We start from the raw sequence: 10,508 nt of genomic DNA, 5'->3' as shown, positions 1-10,508 counted from the left end.
GCAATCTGAAGGCAAATCCTGTTTCGACCCAGGCGAAGGTTCCTGGTGATCCAGGGTCTCACCAGCCGATTGTCCCTTCCTTTCCTCCTGAGGGTGTCTGGAGCTTCAGTGTTGTGTGCTCTTGGCCTCCATGCTGGGGTGCCACCGACTCCCACTGTCCAGAGCTTCCGGTGGACTCTCCGAGGCACTGATGCAGAAACTTCCCCATTCGGTGCACCAAGAGCAGCCTCACACGGTGTAGGCCGACATGAAGAGCTGCCGGATCCAACAGGTGAAAATCCCGAGGCATTGCCAGCTCGATGGGGTCAGAGAGTCCTCTTTGTATTGTGACGCAGATGTGAAGGGAAGATGCCAAGGTCCCTAAGGATCGCAGGGCCTTGCCTGGCATGAAACAGATATGAAATAAGTATTTGTTAAATGAATGAACAAATATTCCCAGCGTGTGCTGCCCACGACCTGCAGTGCCGTGGTCAGGTGGAAGTGATTTTACTTCAGGAGAGGACAGTGTTCTCTCCAGGACTTTTCCTCAGTAGCTAGATCTGCATCCCCCTCCTCACTCTTCCCCTCTCACCCCCCATTGTCTGCCCCCTTTTCTCTCTGTTTCCACCCTGCTGTCCCCTTTCACCTGCTTTCTCTTCTTCAGCTTTCTTGGCTCATCCCCTCCCTGTCCCCCTGCATCCCCCAGGCTCAGGCCCCTACTCTCTCCTGGATGGGGAGATGTGTCTGGTTTTAGGCAGTGCCCTCTAGATGTGTCCAGGATGGGGAAACATGGCTCAGTTGACAGTATAATGGGTTAAAAGAGTGGCCACTTTTGAAGGCCTGTCCCATCTCCCATTCCAGAATCCTGTAGGACTTAGAATTTATGGGCCACAGTGGAATTCTTGGTTCCCCAGGACCTTGTGGTGGATGCCTTCTTTCCCTGTGCTTTCATGGGGTGACTATTAGGTAGCAGGTCTTGCTCTGGGCTAGAGGCCCCATAAATCTCAGGCCACTACCCCACGGAACCCAGCACTGCAGGCATTGGGAGGGGGAGAAAGAAAGGGGCATGATTTGTTTGTGTCCTTCTCACGTGGCCGCCCACCAGGTCCTGGGGGAGTGGGAGCAAGTGCAAGGAGAGAAGTCCAGTGAGAAAGGTAAATGGATGACATCAGACCCAGGGGCTGAGGCCACTAACTGCAGCCAGGTAACTTCTGGAGTGGACAAGGATCAGTAGGGACGGTCGTGGCCTGGTGTTCTCGGGTCCACTATCTCCTCTCATTCTTGTGGGCAGAACTTATCCAAAGATAAGACTCAGTGCCTCTGGCAATAGTGGGCGAGAGAATGTGTTTCAGAGGAGGAGGAAGGGGTTGTACCCCATGGACAGTATATGGTTTTACAGTAGTGCGTCTTTCTCTAGTAACTAGTTAGCATGTTCCTGTTAATGGAAAATATTGGTGGTGTAAGTTCCCCAGTGTTCTCATCTTCATGTAAATTTGTTCCCTCCCTCCCTCCCTCCCTCTCTCCCTCTCCCTTCCTTCCTTCCCTGCTTCCCTCCAACTCTCTTTCTCTCTCTTTATTCTTTCCCTCCCGCCCTCCTTCCCTTCGTCCTTTCCTTCCTCCTTCCCTCCCTCCCTTCTTTCCTTTCTTCCTTTCTGCTTTTCTTTTTCTTTCTTTCTCATGCTCTCTTTCTTTCCTTTTCATTCTCTCTGCTTTTTTGAGTAGATCACACTGTATTGAAACCTACATTATTTACCAGAATCTCTGGAGCTGCTTCTGTCTTGCAGGCAGGGAGCTCGTCCAGTAGCCCTTAGCTCCTCCCAGCCCCTCCTTTGATTTGTGGGTTCCACCGGGGCAGCTGCTGAGTCTCAGTGGTTTCTAGTCTTCACCAAGGTCTGCCCACCCAGATGGTTTGTACGTGTCTTTACCACAAACCTGCACTATCTAGATTGCTGAGGCTGCTTCTCCCTAACTGATCTGCTGTTTTCCGGGGCACCCCAGGATTCGAGGTAAATAGCACAGGCCTGGAAATCTCCAACTGCTCTGACTCCAGGTTGGTGCACTTCAATGCCAAGTACTAACCACACAATAACAGGATGCCACCAAAACCTTGATATGCGACTGCTGCATCCTATTTAAAAAAAAAAATTAATAGACATTATTTTTTAGAATGGTTATAGGTTTACAGAAAAATTGAGTGGATAGTACAGAGAGTTCCCCTAGGCTCCGATGTCCTCCAGCACACAATTTCCCCTATAAGTATGTTGTATTAGTGTGGTTCATTCGTTACAATTGATGAACCGCTATTGATACATCATTATCAACTGAAGTCCATAGTTTACATTAGAGTTCATCTGAGTTTCACAGATTATGTGTTTTGGCAATTACATAGTGTCCTAAATCCCCAATACAGCATCATGCAAAATAATTTCACTGCTGAAAATTCCCTGTGCTTCACCATTTCATGCGTCTACCTCTCCACTCCTGACAACCACTCATCATTTTACTACTTCTCTCTTTTTGACTTTCCAAGAATGTCCTAGAGTTGGAATCGTACAGTATGTAGGTTTCCAGACTAACTTCTTTCTAGCATTATGTATTTTAAGTTCCTGCATGTCTTTTTATGACTTGATAGCTTGCTTTTTAGAATCACTGAATCAGATTTCGTTGTGGGGCTACAACACAGTTTGCTTATCCATTCACTTGGTGAAAGACATCTTGCGTACTTCCAACTTTTGGCAATTATGAATAAAATTGCTGTAACTACTTATGTGCAGGATTCTGAGTGAACTTAAGTTTTCCAGAGTGACTGTACCCTTTTGATTTCTACTGGCTATGGAGAGTTCTGGTTGCTTTTCATCTTTGACAGCATTGGTGTGTTCACCTTTTTGAATTTTAGCCATTCTAGTAGGTTTACAGTGATATCTCATTTTTGTTTTAATGTGCAATTCCCTAATCCCAAATGATTTTGAGCATCTTTTTCATATGCTTATTTGCCATCTGTGTATCTTATTAATGAGGTGTTCAGATCTTTCACCAATTTTTTCTTTTTTTTTTGGCTTTGTGTTGTTTAGTTCTCAGAATTCTTCATATATTTTGGAGAGAAGTTTTCCTACCAGATTATTTTGTAAATATTTTCTGCCAGTCTGTGACTTGCTTTTTCCATTCTCTTAACAGTGTCTTTCACAGAGCAGAAGTTTTTAATTTTAATGAGATTCAACTTAATTTTTTTTCATTAGTATATTGTGCTTTTGGTTTTGTATCTAAGAAGCCATCGTTGAACCCAAGATCCGTGAGATTTTCTCGAATGTTATCTCCTAGGATTCTTAGGGTTTTGCACCTTGTAGCCTTTTGCTAGCTGTGAGGACAAGTGATGGCTCCCTAGCTCTTTCTGCGTTGGAATAGAAACCCAAAAGTTTGTTTAAAGAATTGCTTGTTATAAAAGTCACCCGTTGTCAACATACGACTCAGTGATTTCAGCTGATTTATGGAATTGTGCAGCCATCGGCAGAGTTTCTACTTCAGCACATTTTGTCGCTTCCCCAAATTCCCTTGAACCTCTTTGTAGTCATTTCCTAATCCCTGGTCCCCATGACTGGGTTGGAAGAGAATGAATATTTGGAAAGCAGACTTCATTGTATTTACATTTTCATGTGTTTGGGACTTTATATAGTGGACTATTGTGTTCATTTTGTGACAAGTAGAGAAGAGATTGCATTCTAGGGATGGTTTTTTTGGGAAACATAACAGTAGTCCTGTTTATGGCTCTCCTTGAATTGGTTAATCTGTGTTGGTGACCGGTATTTGCTACCAGACCTTGTCTGGTGAGCACAAGGAAAGGAATTTTAAAAAATCTGCTGTTAAAATCGAGATGATACATTTTCATGTAATAATATGTGGAGTTAAGTAATGAACTATCTTTATTTGTTATTTATTTATTTATTTCCTTTTTGAGATGGAGTTTTTCTCTATTCCATGGACTGGAATGCAATGGTGCGATCTCAGCTCACTGCAACCTCCACCTCCTGGGTTCAAGTGATTCTCCTGCCTCAGCCTCCTGAGTAGCTGGGATTAAAGGTGCCTGCCACCACGCTTGGCTAATGTTTGTATTTTTAGTAGAGACAAGGTTCCTCCGTGTTGGCCAGGTTGGCTTCTAACTCTTGACTTCAAGTGATCCACCTGCCTTGGCCTCCCAAAGTGCTAGGATTACAGACATGAGCCACGGCCCGACCTGAACCATTTTTATGCTTTCAGAAATGTGATTGATAACGGTAAAGCCACGCTCCCCATGTGCCTGAAATACCCCTCATTGTCTTCTTCAGGTGGCAAGGGCTCTGGAACAGCCACAAAAGAGTGAGGGCAATATTTTTGCAATAGTTCTTTCATTCATTGATTGGTTGATTGATTTTCTCTCATAGAGGGGTTAGCATCCATGTGTCTGAAATTGAAATTCAAGAGGAGAGACAGACACCTGTACTAGTTTTCTCTTGCTGCCAATTATCACATTACTGTAAACCAGTGGTTTGAAACCACAGAAATCTGGAATGAAGTGTCTGGGTTTTCTGCTCAGAGTCATGTGAGGTGAAAATCCAGGAATGGGCTGGCTGTGTTTTCTTCTAGAGCTTAAGCGATTTCTCCCAGTTCACTACAGATATTGAAAGAGTTCCTATGCTTGTTTGTGGGGGACTGAGGGCCCTTCATCTTTGCTGACTGTCAGCCAGGAGACACTCTGACTTCAGAGGTCCCCTGCTTTCCTCCTTATCTGTCTTTTCCTTTATCAACCAATAGCAGCTCATGGAGTCCTTCTCAAGCTCCTATCTTCTCTAACTTCAGCTTCTCCAACCAGCCCCAGAAAGTTGTCTTGTATGGAGTGATGTGATTAGATCCAGTTCATGCAGGTAACCTCACCAGCTTAAAGTCATATAACTGGCATATAACAACATAATCACAGGAATGGTGTCTCATCACCTTAATGGGCTTTAGAGACAAGGGTGTGGCATGTTTGGGGACCATTTCAGAAATTCCATCTACCGCAGTATTCACATTCCCCCAACTGCGAAATGCATTCACCCTCTCCCCTAAGGTTTCCAAATTTCATGTCATTAAAGCATTAGTTCAACATGAAAAATGTCATGTAGAACATATCAGATGAAAAGTTTAAAATCCCATTTAAAACATCCACACCAGGTGTGGATGAGGCTTCTGAGGGTGTCCGTTAAGTACAGATCCTTGATATAATTCCCTTTCCTCCGTCGACCTGTGAAACGGAACGAACAGCTTATCTTCCCCTAATGTGAAATGACGGGACAGACATGGAATAACAACTACAGTGATTCTAGTTCAAAATGAGGGAACAAGGAAGGGATAAAGAAGTCACTGACCCAAAATAGTTTGGAAATGGAGCTGGGCAAAATCCAGCAGGAGTTTTTTAATTAGGATCCACAGCCTGGGACCGACCGGCTGTCCTGTGAGTCTTTGCCTCTGGGCTCTCTGCTCTGCATTTCTTGAGACCATGATTGTTCATCTCTTTTCTCAAGAGATTGTTCATACTCTTTTGTGTATGGCTCCTATTGCACTCAAAATGTTTTTGAGATTCATCCATGTTGTTTTGTGTGTCAACAGTTTGTTCCTTTAGGCTTTCCATGGAATGAATGTATCACCATTTATTAATCCATTCTTGTATTGACAGATGCTTGAATGTTTCCAGTTTTTCCTCTTATGAATAAAAGTGCTATGAACATTCTTGTATAAATCATTTTCTGGACATATGTTTTAATTTCTCTTGGGTAAATGCTTAGGAATTACTGAGTCATAGAGTAGGTAGTTGTTTATTTCTGTAAGAAGATGCCAGACATTTTTCCCCAAAGTGTTTATACTATTGTACATTCCAAGCCCTTAATGTATGAAGGTGAGAAAGCTTTTGCTACTTGCAAAGAGGCCTGTCTATATACATGTAATTTATTTTTTATTTTTTATTTTTTGAGACGGAGTCTCGCTGTGTCACCCAGGCTGGGGGGCAGTGGCGCGATCTCAGCTCACTGCAAGCTCCGCCTCCCGGGTTTACGCCATTCTCCTGCCTCAGCCTCCGAGTAGCTGGGACCACAGGCGCCCGCCACCACGCCCGGCTAGTTTTTTGTATTTTTAGTAGAGACGGGGTTTCACCATGTTAGCCAGGATGGTCTCGATCTCCTGACCTCGTGATCTACCTGCCTCGGCCTCCCAAAGTGCTGGGATTACAGGCTTGAGCCACCGCGCCCGGCCACATGTAATTTTTTCTAACTGGAGACAGGCTGATGACTTCAGGGACATGAGCATGGGATACAGGACACCTGTCATCACCACCAGCATGAAGTTGGGATTCAGGAAGGAGGTTAATCATATAAGGAATCCTGGGACCAGCATGAGCTTCTGTCAGGGCACAAAGGGCACTGAAGTGAACAGGGCATAGGGGGCCCTGGTGTCATAGTAAGAAAGTGTCTCATTGGTAAAATCTTTACCCTTGGGGAGGTAAATAAATTCTTTGTTCCTTCTTGGTAGCCCTTGAAGATAAGGATGGTCAAACAAAATAATATCGTATCTGCAGAAACTCAGATCTTGGTAAGATTTACTAGTAGGGAATCCAATGTTAATGCCAAGAAGCAGCGGCCAGTTGGAATCCAATGTGAGCCTGTGGATCAAGGTGCGTACTCAAACACAGAGAGCTTTTTGAAAGATGCTACCAGTAGTTTTTCCAGGGCAGAGATGGGTCCTCTATCTTTCTCTCTAACCTAGCCCATATGTTTAGCTGAGAAGATTTCTTCATATCACTTTAAATGATGATGTCCATTGTTCAACAATTTTCTAAACATTCTTTAAATAGGAATTTTATGGGCATTCTTTATTGCATTAGACTTACATTTAATGCATCTTAAGGTTTTATCGTAAAGTGTTGCCTTATTTCCTTTTTAAGATGGTACAATTTATAACATGCGAGTTTGCTGTCTGTCCCCTCCCTTTATGTTCGTATAAAATGAACAGACATGTGGCCATGAAACAGATGGTCATAGAATTGGTTCAGTGGTTGTGAGTGTAGCAACCCAAGAGTGTCTTATCTGAAATCCCACCAGGAATGCCTGGACACAGTAGACAAAGTTTGTTCAACTGGATGCCTTAGGATGCATGCTTCCAAAAACAAAGTAGCCAAAAAGAAACCAGAATAACGGAATATCAGAGCCAGAGGAACATTTGGTGGTAGTTCAGTACGTCCTCCTTTTCAAGCTACAGGGGACATAGTGGAACAGAAGCAGGGATGGGCCTGCCTGCTGTGTCCAAAATTCATTGGAGATTGTTGCGGTGAAGAATTTAATTGATGATGAAGGAGAAATAAACCCCCGTCAGCTTCAATTCAGGGAGGTTTATTGAAAAGGTGAAGAAGCGTCTTGCAAAGCACAGCATGGCTGAGGCTTGTGGGCTGTGTCTGGGAAAATGAGCAGCCGACAGTGGCTGATGCCGCCCTGACTCTGGGGCTGTGTGGTCTCTCGTTCCCTGAGAGCATCTCTTCTATTCTCTTGTGTCTTCCCTCAGCCTGGCAGTCTCTGTGTACTCTCCAACACATAGTTGAGCACGGCTGTGCCAGCCCCAGTGCCACCTGGCACTTTAGGTCAAATTAGAAAGGCATGACATAAACTGGCCCTTTATAATACAGCTGTTGGAACAGCAGTTGAAAATACAGTATCTTGACTCCTGGTTTAGTACTTTATGCTGAACTTTCTTTTCTGAATATGAGCACAGCCTTTGGAATGTTAGTGTTACCTAGCGTTATTAGCTAGTATTCTCCTTTTGTTTCCCCATATCATCCCCTCCTCCTTCCCACAGATCCACTCTCCACTCATTTCCATCCTGTCTTATGTCACTTGGTGCTTGTCCCTTCTAGAATGCATCCCTGGCTCCCCTGTGTACATACTTCTAGTTAGGTTTAGCAATAGAGGGCACCTGATGGAGCCTGGAAGTGAGAGGAAGGTGTGGTCTGTATTTCTTCCCTCTTCCTCCCTGCTCTGGCACTGAGTATCTGGCAATAGCTGCATCTGTCTGTTACTTCAGTGGTCACTCTTCCATAGCCCCAATTCTCAGTGGGTCCCATAGCATTATTTACCTTTGTTCCTTTAGCTCCCATCAAGGAAGATCCAGAAACATTCTCCTCACCAAGGCATTAAGAAATGCACGGGTGAGGGGAACAGTGGCGTGACTGTCAAGTACCTGTGGTACCTACTGTCTGCAAACTGGAGGTCATGGCGGGAGATGCTGCATGGATTTGCCCTTGCTGCTGTCAGTGAGAAGAACAGGGTTCTGGAAGAGCAGAGGACAGGCCGTGGGACTTGGCCATCTAGAGACAAGGCAGGAGGGATTTCTTTGAGAGGTAGGGTTATGTGGTGGTTACTAATCATTGTGAGGTGTCTGGGAATGTAATGGATGGGAAATCTAGTAAGGAATGAACTTTTGTAATAATTAGAAAAGCTGTAGTTCTGAGGACAGAGACCTGATGCAGTCACCATAGTGGGAATTTATGACCTGGCATCCAGTTGAGATCCCTGGAGCTTCTTGACTGAGGGGAGATGGATCCCTTGAGGAAGAGTGAAGCCTTCAATGTTGCCGCAAGTGTATGCTGTCAATCTTCCTTCAGGCCTCCCCCTGAAGGACCTGAAGTCATTTATGTGAGTGACTGAGGAAAGGGAGATACTCAGAGCTTCTGTGGCTTGTTAGATTCTGGCTCTGAAGAATGCTAACCTAAGGGCACCTGTGGTGGCCATGAAAATGCACTACTTGCATCTCCAGCAGCAGGAGGCCTAACGAATCAACAGCCCAGGCTGCTACACTCCGAATTGAAGACTTGGTGACATTTCCCCTGCGTCTGTGCTAGCCCATGATGAGGAAAGCCTCATATCAAGTCCTCTCAACAGAACACCCCTGATGACTGATGAGGATGTTGAAGCTGTTTTCCTGTGGCAGCTGTGATTTACTTTCTTCAAAGTCTGTTTTGTTCATACACATTAACTGATTTGTATAAAATAGGAGAATAAATGCCTAGACTCCCTTGAGTCCATCTTTTATTGATAAACTCTAGTTCTGAGGACAGAAGCTTGATGGAGTCAGTATAGTGGGAATTTATAACTTGGCATCCAGTTCAGAGACTTGGATCTTCTTGACTGAGAGGAGATCGGGTCCCTCTGGGGAACAAAGAAGCCTTCAATGTTGTTTCAAGTGTATCCTGTAAATCTTCCTCTAGGCCTTCCCAGAGGGACCTCGTATATGACTTATGATCCAGTGACCCCAAATTCAGAGTGTTCTCGTCTACTCTGAAGAATGCAATATCTTACTCCTCTGGATTCAACCTAGTACCAATGTTTGTGTGTAGCTATGCAGCTTAATAGACCAAAGCTAATTAGATGAGGAATGGTAGACCCAATTCAACCGTACAGGCATCAACCATATCAGCATACAGGCATCCCTCTCCCACCGTTTCATTTTTGTCCCCACTCCAACGTCTTCTCCATTTTGTTTGTATTAATTTTCTATTGCTGCATGCTAAATTACTGCTAGCTTTTAGAGTCTTAAAATAAGACTGATTTATTTTCTGGCAGTATCCACAGATGAGAAGTTGAGGCCTGGATTAGCTGGGTCTTCTTCTCAGGGCCTCACAGGCTGAAATTAGGCTGGGTTTCTTTCTGGAGTTTCTGGGGAAGAATTTGCTGTCTAGTTTCCTCAGGTTGTCAGCTGAGTTCAGTTCCTTGTGACTGTAGAACTGAGATCTCTATTTTCTTGCTGACTGTCAGCCAGGGGCCTCTCGCTGCTCCTGGAGGCCTCCCATGTTCCCAATACATGCTTCCTCCAGCCAGAAGAGGAGACATGCCCTGAATGGAAACCCTCCTGCACTTCACATCTCTCCAGGAAGACCTCAGTCCCTCCAAGGAACTCACCTTCATTAGGTCAAGCTCATAAGATCATCTCTCTATATTAAATTTGACTGATCTGAGATCTCGATTATATCTGCTAACTTGTTTTTGCATTAAATTGTAACACAATCACAGGAGTGATGTCACTGGCCTTTGTCTACAGTCAGGAAGAAGTGATTATATGAGAACAAAGATCACTGGGGGTCATCTTAGGATTTGACCATAATATTATAAAGACACAGTAATTAAAAGAGTATAACAGATTTCTGGTTGTTTCCCCTAGAATAAATCATATCAGACTAATCCTGCCTCCATAAACAACCATAAAATTGTTTTCAGACAGTGGACAACAGGCAGTACAACAGGAAACTAAAGGGGGGGGGCCCCCATGATTTCCTAGTTCTTTAGGGAGAATTTTTCAGCAGCTGCATCGTGGGCTGTAGTCCACTCAGAGCAGGACAGCCCCACTGAGGTGAGAAGGCAGAGATCAGAGTTGAAGTCCACTGAAGCAACTGCAGTCTGTGGGGCAGGGCAGCAATGAGGAGACAGCTGTTCAGAGGGGCAGCTGTCGAAGTCCATGAGGGGTTCCATGTGCACACTTAT

At 44.5% G+C, this 10,508-nt stretch overlaps 1 long non-coding RNA gene across 2 annotated transcripts; it reads left to right on the top strand.

The window, feature by feature from the left end:
* On the top strand, nt 1–10,039 carry LOC698935 (uncharacterized). 2 transcript variants are annotated; one of them, XR_013407392.1, is made up of 2 exons: nt 1–271; nt 8,122–10,039. It is a non-coding gene; the product is annotated as an uncharacterized LOC698935 (long non-coding RNA). The 2 variants fall into 2 exon arrangements; XR_013407386.1 differs by lacking the exon at nt 8,122–10,039 and adding an exon at nt 3,932–5,728.
* Nucleotides 10,040–10,508: the final 469 nt, after the last annotated feature.

This window comes from Macaca mulatta, chromosome 1 (assembly GCF_049350105.2).
Source record: "Macaca mulatta isolate MMU2019108-1 chromosome 1, T2T-MMU8v2.0, whole genome shotgun sequence".
Taxonomy (NCBI): Eukaryota; Metazoa; Chordata; class Mammalia; order Primates; family Cercopithecidae; genus Macaca; species Macaca mulatta.
This window is presented reverse-complemented; position numbering and strand designations above follow the sequence as displayed.